The sequence below is a fragment of the Pyrgilauda ruficollis genome, unplaced genomic scaffold (genome assembly GCF_017590135.1).
Source record: "Pyrgilauda ruficollis isolate IOZ18807 unplaced genomic scaffold, ASM1759013v1 scaffold34, whole genome shotgun sequence".
In the NCBI taxonomy this organism is placed as follows: domain Eukaryota; kingdom Metazoa; phylum Chordata; class Aves; order Passeriformes; family Passeridae; genus Pyrgilauda; species Pyrgilauda ruficollis.
The window spans coordinates 4,266,162-4,276,144 of NW_024524822.1; the positions used below are offsets into that span (position 1 = coordinate 4,266,162).

The 9,983-nt window shown below is 51.7% G+C and overlaps 1 protein-coding gene across 1 annotated transcript in view; it reads right to left on the reverse strand.

Moving 5' to 3' along the window:
- Positions 1-9,713, reverse strand: part of BRINP1 (BMP/retinoic acid inducible neural specific 1) — an 86,634-nt gene extending 76,921 nt beyond the window's left edge. Inside the window, exon 1 of the mRNA XM_041475011.1 lies at positions 9,488-9,713. The gene's annotated coding sequence lies outside the window, so the exon portion shown is untranslated. The remainder of the gene's footprint in view (positions 1-9,487) is intronic.
- Positions 9,714-9,983: the final 270 nt, after the last annotated feature.

A 9,983-nucleotide genomic window follows, 5' to 3' on the forward strand; every position in this document is an offset into this window, starting at 1 on the left:
GGAGAAAGGCACATTCCTCTTCCCTCCCAGCAGCATGGTGATGATTGAGCAGGACTGTGCCCAGTACAAGGCAGACACAGGGAGCCACCCTGGTACCCTCAGGAGGATGGGACTGTGGGGAAAATATGGGGAGAGGACACGGCTCCATAGCTGATCTCTGTCCTGTCACTCCTACCAAGCTGCTTTGGTTAAGTCTCAGGATTTCATGCACCCACTTGTCTCTGTCACAGACCCCTTCATCAGCTTGGACAGATTCTTTAAGATGACATCTTACAAGCACTTTGCAGGCTGATTTTCCAAATGTTCCCCATATCCCATGGCAGTATTTAAGGTCCTGTTTTCTATAATGTCCTGCTACCTTTTGCCACCAACTACTTTCAAAATCTGTCAAGGCAAGATTGCAAACTGAAATGCTTCTACTGAGAGGATCTGAATTGTTCTCCAAGCCTTGTGCTGCATTTCCTCTGGTAATGAGCAGAGGTGACTGCATTCCCTGTTTCTTCTCCTCCTCCTCTGTCCAGGCAGCACAGGGCCTCCTCTGTCCTTGGGCACAGGGAGCTTGTATCCCTACAGAACCTGGTGCTGGGAGACTCCAGGCTCATCCCAGCTTTGAGCCATCCTGCAGATGCTGGTGCTGATAGAGGAAACTGAGCTGTGCAGCTCAGGGTCACTGCTGCTGACTGTAACCACCCGTTTCACGTCCCACTTCAATATCTATTCTAATCACTGAAATTACTTTTGTGGGAGTTGACACAGAAGAAGAGATTGCTGGATTGATATTCTGTCTGGCATTGATGAAAACCTTTTTATAATACCTTAATCCAGCACCCACAGAAGCAATTTGCTAATCTCTTGCTGACTTAGCTTCCAGCAGGATCGACCATAGGCAGTCACATTACCTGGCCAACCATATTATGTTCTTTTTATGCAGAGAAAAAATGTCCTTCCTGACCCCAGAAGATGGTCATCCTTTGCTTTGAAGCCTGAGACCTGATTACCATTGTCCCAGATTGCAGGGCTGCAAATGCTATTAATTGCTACAAAGTTATGTAGCCTTTTACACTTCAAATCCATCCGGACTTTCATCTCAGCGACATCCTGCAGCAGGGAATTGTGTGCCTTCACTATACACTGAAGAAAGGACTATTTCCTTTTAATTTGCTTTAAAAGTTGTGCCCTTTAATTTTAATGTGTCCCCTTGTTCTTCTGTCATCAAAGTGTTAAAATACTTCTGATCACGTTTCATTTTAACCTTCATTTACCTTTGTACTGGAACCCGAATGTCCCTCCTCACTCCCAGCTTTCCCAGACTACATGAACTATAATTTCCAGGCTTCCCTTATTTAACTTGTTAATATTTGTAAAGCAATTTAAAATGTATTAATATGGTTCAATTATAATATCACTTCTATTTTCCATCCTTCCTTTTAATGTCTCAAGTGTCCATCTAATTTGCCATCAATCTCCATTGATTCTCCCTCTGATGATATGTTAGTCTTTATAATATCCCAGGGAATATTTCTTCTGCCTTCCTGACCAGCATTTTGGAACAAAGAAGCTGCATACTGATGAACCATAAACATGATTCACTCTGCACTCAGCATGTGTATGGATTTGCTGTTGCTTAGGCTTTGGTCTTGGAAATCAGCTTCATTATGTCCATGGGGCTGTAATTAAAAATTTGTCTGTGTGATTCCAGTTGCAGGATCAGGCTCTTTGTGGTTCTGATTGTTCTGGGTCGGTGGCAATTGAGCCCAGGTGTGAAAAAAAGTCTGTGTTTGATAAACTTTGAGCAATATCTGAGAACTCAGTGACAGATCCTGCAGCAGCAAGGCCTTTGAGAAAGAGGAGTGATTTTGACCTCTATCCAGTCACAAAGAGAGGAGAAAATTGAGATATGGTTATTCACCCCTTCTCTTTCTCATAGAAAGCTGGGAGACACCCAAAGAAATTATGTGGTACTAGATCTAAACCCCCTCCAAAAAATACTTCCACAGATAACTCGTAACTTACTCCATTACTGCAGAATGCTATGAAAACACAAAGCATGAAAGGAATCAATAAAGAAATAGTCACACACAGGATATTCCCTCTGGCACTGCAGATGACAGTCCTCAGACAATCACTGACTTTGCACGTCCCCACACAGCTGAAAGGTCATCCCAGGAGTGGCAGCGCTCATCCATGTATTTCTGATCCCTTTAGTGTCCTACTGTTGTGGTTAGAACACTTCTCAGTTTTTTCCAGTCTTAACAAGGCCCAATCCAACCTCATCAGCAAAATAGATCCCTCCTTCATCCCTCATCCTCCAGCAAATTCCCAGAGCAACACTTCCAGCTCCAATCAGTCTTTTCACCTTAACTCTTCCCCCAAAAAGCAAAAAGGATTGATGCACATGTATCTCTAATTGTACAAAAAGGGTTTTATCTAAATATTTCTAAACTCAAATTTCCACTTTTTGGTTACTTTAGGTAAATATTGTGGGAAAATCCTAACTGGTCTCTTTTCCATGGTTGACCAGATTTATCTATTCACTGGCCTAAAACATGGTCCATCATTTTCAAATACTTTACAATTTTCTTTTAGGAGAGTGGAAATGGCAGATAAATACATTATCAGCATTCTCCAACATAAAACAGCAAAGCCTGGAGTTGTTTTGCAGAAGCAACTCCGAATTTGTACGACATGGCAATAAGCAACTCTAGAAATAGCTGCTCGTCTTAAGGCTATGTTATAGGGATCCTTGTTGCTGCTTTCTTCTCTCTGTTCACAATTTTAGCACAAACACTGTGCTGTCTTTGTTAGTTCTTCCCTTTGACTTTCTCAGTATTTCTTAGGCATTCTTCAGTCTCAGCTTGTACCTCCTGAGCTCTCGCTGCTCCCTCAAAACACGCCTTTGATTCTGACTGCAAACCTCGCTCAGCACAGAGCAGTGTGGGAAATGGCTGGAATAACATTCCTGTTCCAGGCAGGAAGGTGGTCTGAGCCAGGAGGGACCCAGAGCCACATATGTACCCCGGCATATGTCTGAGGGCTCTGCTTACCCGCTCACCATCTGCACCTGCCTGAAGAGCAGCCACGCGCCAAGAGCAGCCCGGCTGCTCCAGCACCCGCGTCCTGCCTTGCTGGTGTCTGTTCCACTGATCCCAGAAGTCCAGCTAAGGATGCACACCTGCTCATTCTGGTCCTCCTGCCTGCTCTGAATTCCCAGCCTCCTCCCTGGGGCCACAGCTCATTTCTGTTCATTCTTCCCCGGTTAGTTTGAGTTGCTTTGTAATTTTCCACAAATCCCTTTTATTTATTTTTCTGGTCCCATAGCCTCACCTGGAATGCGTTGCCTGCACAAAGTGATGGTTTTAAAGCTCACCCTACTTGTCTTCCACCTGCTTAGCAAGTCAGCATCTAAGCTGCGAGGATAAATTACCACAGAGGTCTCCAGTGTTAGCAATGTATCTGACAGCCACACACACAGCTAGGGCAGGGCAAAGAAATGGCTAAATGGGATCGGTTGTGCCGACTCAGGACTTCTGGCCAAAACTGCATCCAAAACCATGATGGACACAGTGGAGTCCAGAGCACAGGCCAGGTTCTAAATCACACTCTAAATCAAAGCCTAAGAAAGAGATCCTCACTCACCACAGAGCCAGTTAACAGCCCTGGCTTCGACAGGCTGCAGTGATTTACAGCAAGAGGCTGCGAGCTTTCACAGGAACTTGCTGTACAACATATTCCAGCTGTAATATGCAAAGGTATTAAAGTCCAGGCTGTAAGAAGACCTGTCATAGGTTTCAGGATGTATCTTCTCTAAATATGGGTAAAGGATGTACTTCCTGTCAGGACAGAAATGAGACAGGTCCCAGGCATGAAAAGACTACAGGATCTGGAGCTACTCTACTGGAAATTGGGAGTATGGAGAGTGGACGGGAGGGAGAGCTCCCTCTACTCCTATATTCTCTTTTGATATCCAACCAAAAGTCCTGAAGCAAATTGTTGGGGTTTTGTTGGTTTTCTGGAGCTTCTCTTATGTGTGAGAACCCCTCTTAGCTTGGTTTGCAAGCTTGGTGTGTCAGCTCTGAGCTGACTTTGCTGTAATTCACGACTGTCTGGAAGGGAAGATGTCTCTGTGATGGAAATACTCCACCAAATAGTGCCCACTGCTAACACACACGCACACAGAGAATTGTTCTAGGGCTGCAAAGCTCTGCTGGTGCTTCTGGCATGTCAGTTTCTACCTCTGCCCAGCATTTCCATCAGTGAACAACAGCGTGTGTCTGGCAAAGGCAACTCACTCCATCCTCCTCTGCAGGTGACCCTCTCTAGATTATTCACTCCTCTATGACTTACTGTTATTCCTATTGCCACTGGAAGAGGTGATCCATCAGCAGTGCAACTGGTTGTTTTTCTGGAACAGGAGCCAGGAATCACATGTGTGAGAGTTCAAGCACTGGGGAAGGCTATGTCAACACCCAGAAACCTGCCACCACCACGGGTGCCACCGTGGGTCCCACTCAGCCAGCCCTGCAGCAGACACAGCAGCAGCTCTGTGCCGAGCTGAGCTCTGCCAGCTGTGCCGTGCAGGCAACAATAAAATGGATGTAGAACACATGACTTCAGAAGAACAAATAGCAAAAACAAATAAGCATCTTTCTCCTGTGAAGCTGCTTGCAGGTCCTGCCTCAAGGCTGCAGGAAAACAACACCCCAAGCAGGGGGCTGTAAATGTTGTGTTAAACTCCCCAGCCCAGGCCCAGGGGAATCCTGTGCCTGACTCTTGTTTTCTTTCCAAAATTACATGTTCATATACCCAGTTTATGCCACCTCCACTTGGGATGTGATCCAGCATTCCTGAAATAAACTTAAGTCCTTCAATAGCCTTCAGCTCACTCTAAATCAGCTGCTCCTCTGATTTCTGCTCTTTCTCCCATTCCTCCCTCCCACTAGTCAGGACTTTTCCTTCCCTGGCACTGCATAGCTTAGCTCATCAAGCCAGCAACAACTGTCCTGTGCCTACTCCAAACCCTGGGAATGTCACCTCATTTGTCTGGTCCATCTCTGCCCATCCTCTCTCCAGACAAAAGTACCTGGTAGGTATATCCACTTTGCTTCTCCAGGTCTCTCTCCTTGATAACATTTCTCTTTTCCACACCACCTGCAGCCACAAGCCCTCTGCAGCCCTGGCCAGACGTGCTCCAGGCCCAGCACATCAGCTGGCCATGGCCATGCAGAGGCACAGCAGGCAGGGGAAAACCTTCCCTGGCATCCAAGAACACTCTGGAGTACACACATTGCCGGGAGGAGATATTTTACCCTGACTCAGCTCAGCACCATTCCCTAACTTGGCATCCTGCTCTGGCAGCCATCTTCCAGGGGAGAGGGAGAACAGCAGGACCAGTCCCCAGTCCATGGACCTGTTTAGAGGCCAGATCTGTGTGTGTGGATATTCTCCCTTTCTGAAAAGCTGCTCTATGTGGCCTGGAAGGAAATGGGCCAAGGTCCTTACAGTTGTTAAAAATCTCATGATACTTTTGCAAGCAGGATGGTGTAAATCAAACAACTGGGCACAAGCTTCCTCGGTCTGGGTAATTTATATTCTGCCTCACTAAGTTCATCTCTGCACTTCCAATGCATGAAGTGATTTTTCACTTCCCCTGTAGTATTTGCTGGCACGGAAAAGCTGCTGGGCTCTGTCCCAGAAGTAGCTGCATTTCATCACCGGGTGAACGATCCCTGCTCGCACCGGGCCGGCTCCCTGCAGGCTCTGCTCCGTAGCGGGAGGACACGGCCCGCACCCGTCCAGCCGCACCTGGGCTCCGGGAGCAGAGCCCCGCCGGCACCGAGCGCCCACCGCCGGCCCCTCCGCCTTATCCGCGGCTGGGAACGGGGGCGGGGGAGGCGGGCGAGGATGCGGGCAGGGATACAGGCAGGGCTGAGGGCAGGGATGCAAGCAGGGATGTGAGAAGGGATGCGGGCAGTGATGCGGGAAGGGATGCAGACGAGGATGACTGTATGCCGGGGAATGCAGGCAGGGGTGAGGACAGGAATTCGGGCAGGGGTGCGGGCAGGGGATGCTGCCGGGGAATGCGGGCAGGGATGATGCTGGCAGGGCTGAGGGCGGGCACGGATAGTGATGCGGGCAGGGCTGGTGATGCGGGCAGGGATGGATGGTGATGTGGGCAGGGATGGATGGTGCTGCGGGCACGGATGGATGGTGCTGCGGGCAAGGATAGTGCGGGCAGGGATGGATGGTGCTGCGGGCAAGGATGGTGCGGGCAGGGATGGATGGTGATGTGGGCACGGATGATGCGGGCAGGGATGGTGCTGCGGGCAGGGCTGGATGGTGCTGCGGGCACGGATGATGCGGGCAGGGATGGAGGGTGCTGCGGGCACGGATGATGCGGGCACGGATGATGCGGGCAGGGGTGCGGGCGAGCCCCGCTCCGCGCCCGGCGCTGCGTGGAGCCACAGCGCCCCCTCCTGGGGCCCGGCGGCACCGCCCGCCCGCTGCGCTGGCGCAGCCGGGCTGAGCCGGGCTGAACGGGGCTGAGCCGGGCTGAGCCGGGCTGAACGGGGCTGAACGGGGCTGAGCGAGGTTGAGCCGGGCTGCAAGGGGCTGAACCGGGTGAACGGGACTGAACCGCGCTGAACGGGACTGAACCGGGCTGAACGGGGTTGAGCCGGGCTGAACGGGGCTCAGCGGGGCTGAACCGAGCTGAGTCAGGCTGAGCCGGACTGAGCAGGGCCGAGCTGGGCTGACCCGGGCTGAACGGGGCTGAGCGGGGCTGAGCAGGGTGTGTTTCCTTTCCTGGGGGTTCCCTCCCTGATTTCCCACCCTCAAACGCCGTGTCTCATGGTGCTTGGGTGTTCTTCACCCTCATTTATGTTCTTCAGCGATTTTTCCCAGCCCTCCCAGATCAATTTTTTCCTGCTTTCTCAACATCTCTGCATCAGCTGTAAATACCAAGTCCTGGGCAAAGACTAGAAATCCCTATCCACTCCTGGAGGTGGGCAGGGAGCTGGGTGCGGATCCCTGGTTCTGGAGACAGTTCCTGCCATGCTCTCCTGAGCAATGCACCTGGAGAAGGTGGTGGGGCTCCTGCCTGCGCAAAGATGGGAGGATTTGGCTTTGAACTATTTCTGTCACACACACAACAATGACTATTGTCTGCTGGCAGACCCATTCCCACGGAGTGTTTAGCATCCGCCTTACACATACTTGCAACGTAGTAAACAGTGGTGGTTAGGAGGGAACAGAGACAAATCCCATGCCATTTCTTTTGGGACACATTTTACCTAAACCAAGCCAATTCACCATATATTCCTCCTCTCCAAAGTTTTAACACAGACTTTGGTCACCCTCATTATATTCCTGCTCTTGGAGGCTTGTCTCCTCACTAGGCCCTATGGAAAGAGGGGAAGAGGAGGAAGGTCAGAGGGGGATGTTAAACACCTCTAACACCAGTGACATCATCTCCCCTGTGCCCGCTCTGTCGTTTCTGATCAAAGGGGCATGCAAAGGGAGTATCTGTCCCCTGAGGATGGGAGGGTTTTTCTCTGAACCAGGGTAAGACTGAAGTGGAGCCTTGCATTGTGTGTTTTAGCCATAGATGTGTGCGTGGCTCTGCTCACACACACTCACACACATTTAAAAGCTATGTAACTCCAGCAGAGCTCTTCCAATACTCTCAGACTCCAGCTCTTGATCAGAGAAGGCATGATGAGTATGGAAATGCCACTGCTCCCCCAGCCATTTCCCTGCTTCCCTGTCTGCTGCTCATCTGCCTTTCCAGTAGTGAAATCATTCCCGAGTCCTGGGAATCTGCAAAGAGCCATAAAACAAACATAGACACACCAAATGTAGAGGGTTTTCTGCTGAGTTGCAAAGGGCTTTGGAGTCAGACAAACCCCAAATCAATGCTTGGAGCCAACTACAAGAGAGAAAGCTACACTGGAGGAACAAGCCACCTACTGCGAGCCCTGCAAAGAAGACAGCATGTGTGTGCTCGTGTGAACTTCTGAAGGTTTGATTTACATAATAAGAATATCAATGCAGCTATTTCTGCCCGTTCAGGGTGTGTGGATCCCACCTGTGCGGCTGAGCGTGCGGGAGCTGCGGGGCTGCAGAGCTTGGAGAGGGGTTTGCCTCCACAGCAGAGCGAGCCCGAGGTGCTGTGTCTGAGCCTGGGGTGGGCTGTGAGCTCCACAGCATGTGCTGGCTGTGCTTGGCGTGTACATGCTCCAGGGAGACCACGGTGGCTTGTCTGGGGTGTGTGGGAGGGAGATAGTCCAGGGCTGTCTGTCTGCTACTCGCAAGCAGAGCAGATCGATATTTTTCCTTTATAAGGAATTTTTTTTTCAAAAGCCTTTCATGTTCCTTACACCAAAGCCACATCTCCTCTTTACTCGCCCCCTCCTCCTTTCACTGTCTCCCAAATACTTCTTTACAACTCCTGGGAAAGCAGATTTACTGCCATGAACACATTATTATTATGCAGCCAGATGAGCAGCCAGAGTAAAGCATGAAGGACCCTTCTATCCTGCCTAGTGCAGATGTCAATCACACGGCTAAATTCAAACACCAGTTCTGCCAGCATTTCATCTGCTGCTGGGTTCCCTCTATGAAGAGGAGACTGCATCCAAGTGACACCTCCTCCCCTTCCCCACTCTCTGGTACCAGCACGGGGGAACTCTCCAAAGCCAAAACACACACACCTATAACCCCCCTCCTCTCTCCAGGTGGTCTCTGGGGCTTTAGACCCAGCCTGTGCTGGACCCTGGGGATGATGCAATGGCATGGAGATGCCCTCCGTCCCGCCATTCCACAAGGACTGGGAAAAGGCAAAGTTATGCTCCACACCAGCCTCACAAGCAGCACCGAACGGGGAAATGAATGTGGGGAAAACCCATCTCCAGCACGGCGGGGTGCAGCTCCCCGCCATGCCTACCCTCCCCCGGCTCTGCCGCTGTCTCCCATCCCCGCTGGAAGTGGAGGCAATCAGCCCAGTGTGGGATTCGAGGCGACAGACTTTCCTTTTCCTCCGCGATTTGCTTGTCACTTGCGAAAGCGGAGCAGCGGATTAAGTGGAGATGACACCATCTCCTCGGGGACGGTCCCCCCCTGCTCCGGGATGTATCGATACTCCGGAATACAGATGGATCCTGGCTGCCTCCCACCCCCAGCGCCACCCCGCCTCGCCGCCAGCCCAGCGGCCGGGGCTGAACCCCAACTGCCGGCCATCCTCCGCGGGGGCTGCCCCGGTAAAAAGCAGCGCTCCCATCCTTCCCAGTGCGCGAATCTCGGCCCCTCGCCCAGCACCACGCGTGCAGAACGGCTGGCGGAGCTGCGGGACCTGGCCATCCATGCCCCTGGTCAGCCCGGGGCGGGGGTGCGGGCAGGGGGGGCGCAGGGGCTGTTACACAACGCGGGCAGGACGGGGGAGCCGGCCCCGGGCAGGGGCAGCGCCGCAGCCGCAGCGCAGCGCTCGCCTTACCTGATGCTAATGTCCCTCTGTGGCGGAGATCGGCTCGCCCGTGGGTTTTATTCGGCTCGGTAGGAACTTGTGGGAGAGCTTCTCTGTCCAGCTCGCATACTGGGTGCGGGGCTGATACTGCAGGCGTGAAAATCCTGGGGCTCTAGCAGTCCTTTTCATGCTCAGACAGAAAATCCCCTTCCTTGATCCAGATCGCGGGCATTAAGGGCAGAGGCAAGGAAAAAAAAAATTCCGCTTCTCCCTTTCTTCCTTTTCCTTTTTCTTGCTTTTTTTCCCCCCTTCCTGTGCCCCCCCTCTCTTCTGCTGCTCAGTTCGTAGCCATCGGGGGAAAGAGCAGAGGCAGCAGGGAGAATGGAGAGGGGGTTAGAAATAAAAATGAAAAGAGCTCCAGGAGGGAAGCGAGAGGCTGGGCTTGCCACCGGGGGAGGGGCTTGGAGCGGGCTAGAGAGGATGAATGGGGAAGAGGAAAGCAAGGCGGAGCCCCAGCTTGGCCATT